This window comes from Vulpes vulpes, chromosome X (genome assembly GCF_048418805.1).
Source record: "Vulpes vulpes isolate BD-2025 chromosome X, VulVul3, whole genome shotgun sequence".
NCBI lineage: Eukaryota > Metazoa > Chordata > Mammalia > Carnivora > Canidae > Vulpes > Vulpes vulpes.
In genome coordinates, this window is record NC_132796.1 from 116418918 (window position 1) to 116421270 (window position 2353).

The 2353-nt window shown below is 42.2% G+C and overlaps 1 pseudogene; it reads right to left on the minus strand.

Annotated features, from left to right (window-relative positions):
* Positions 1–968: 968 nt before the first annotated feature.
* On the minus strand, positions 969–1895 carry LOC140596258 (proteasome subunit alpha type-2 pseudogene; annotated as a pseudogene).
* Between the last annotated feature and the right edge of the window lie 458 nt (positions 1896–2353).

Below are 2353 nucleotides of genomic sequence, written 5' to 3' on the forward strand. Positions count from 1 at the left end.
GGTCCCTTAAACAGAATTGGAATGATTTGCAACAGCTGTTTCTCTGGAAACCTCACAGGAAGCTGCCTGTCTGGCTCCTCTCACTGGTACCTCTTCCCTGCAGGGAACTGCCTTTTCAGGTGCTGAGCTCTTTTGTCCGTTCAGGGCTAACAGCAAGGGCCAGAAAGCAGCATGCATCCTCACATACCAGGGGAGCAGATGTATGGGAAAACCCAAGTGTGGGTTTAGAAGAAGAGTTACATGATAGAACTATTTAGAGGCTGCTCCCAAATATGAGAATCCTGTTGGCATCAATTTTCCATCTGGGCCAAGGCTCCCAACTATATCTCAAGTAACCACAGGATGTGTTTGATGGTGAGCAAACATAACACGTGCCCTGTGCTGCTTGACTCATAAATCATGACAGGGTGGTGGGAAGATATGCATGAGTATTTGGGTGTGAGACGCGCATATCAGGCTATTGATCTACTTATTTATCTTTTTTTTTATGTTTAAGTATTAGGATTTTATTTCCAGCACTTAAGGTTCACCCTTGGGTGTAAGAAGTCTAATAGAACCTGAGGGGCTCCTTTTAAATATTTACCTACTTGTGATGGACAAACCAATGGGAACCAATAAACCATTTTTTATTTACTTACATCACGGATCTCCATAGGAAACCCTTCAGCCTAGCACCCTTCATAGCTCTAGTGCAATGTCAGTGTCCTGGGGTTTCACTGATCCACATCTAACGATGCCTACAAAACACCTATGCTATCCATCTTATCTCATGAATTCTAGAGCTTCTCTCAGCTCTAAATGCAATGATGTTTACTAAAAGCAGTTCTGCTTTACTGACAGAGAATATCTGACAGTAAAGAATATAACAAGACTTGACTGAACCAAAATTGCATGAAGAATGAGTTCACCCTTCTGCTCTGCAGTGTAGTTTCCAGAAGTCAACTGTGATAAAAAGCAGGAAATCACTATTTTAAAATTTTACTAACTCCTAAAAAGCTAGATGTTGGATTTAACAGTTTATTATGATTTATAAGTATCGTTTTAAAAACATCAGTCCATTAAACCGTGTAGAAATAAGTATGCAAAAAGTCTGCAAAACAAAACATACTTTAAACATGTTTAAGTAGAGGGATTATCTGAAATTCCAGATTTCTCAGTCACTTGCTTATTATGCTATGGCAGCCAAGTAATCCTTAACTTCAGTCGGAGTGAGCCTTCTGAATCCAGCTTCATTGCAGAATGCAACCTCTATGTTGTCTTCTGTCATTTGTCCTTCAAAGCTTTCCTTTAGGGTTAATATGGCTGTATGAATGGCATCTTCAAGTTCCAGGTCTTCATTATATCTTTTCTCAAGAAAAGTCTTCCCATTCACATAGTTCTTTCCCATTGCTGTGGCTTTCCAGGCAAGGTAAGCTCCAGATGGATCTGACTGAAATAAATACGGTCGCCCCTCATTCCAACCACAGATTAGTAGGGAAACTCCAAATGGACGAACACCACCTGACTGAGTGTATTCTTGCATCACCGAAGCTACTAGAGAGTACCAGCTGAGCTGTGGGAATGGGTTCTTGGTAAACGAGATAGTATTGCTGAGCAAGTTTTCGAGCTCTGTGCACGAGCACTCTGTAATCTGGGCCCATGCCACTATACACCAGGCCTATGTGCTTGGTAATTGGTTCCACTTTGTGGACACTTCGCTCATCATACAGAATGGATTTCTGTTTCTTCTCAGTTGCGAATACCACACCATTTGCGGCTTTAATTCCAACTGAAGGGGCTCCTCCAGCTACAGCAGCCAATGCATATTCAATCTGGACAAGTTTACCAGATGGGCTGAATGTAGTCAGCAAAAAGCTGTAACTGCACTCCGCCATCTTTGCCTGGAGTGCCAGAGCACAGCCTGATCTACTTATTTATCTAAATGAGAAGAGCCTACTGAGTGGTCAACATCCGGTTTCAAATTATTCCTTGTGACCACTGCATTCTGGAATGGTGGCAGAAGCGAATGGCAGGAGGAAATTCAAGTTAGACTCTGAGATTTAGCTACTGGAAGCTTAAGTCAGAGGTAAAGGGGCCATCCATGTTTTCTGACAGAAATTCCAGACACCACCCTCTAGGTGTTGGGTTTGGGCTCAAACAAAAGCCAGAATCTAAGCCTATTGTTCCTTGTTGCTCGCTTTAGCAAATGAGATCATTTCCATGACCCGTTGTATAGATTGAAAAGTTCTAGTAAGAGGTTGCTATTTTTATCATGATGACAGCAATATACGTATCCTGCAGTAAGTCGGTAGGGTCATGGACAATCAAAATGCCCAGGCTGCTTTAGGGCTCCAGTGAGAAAATGGCTGTGACC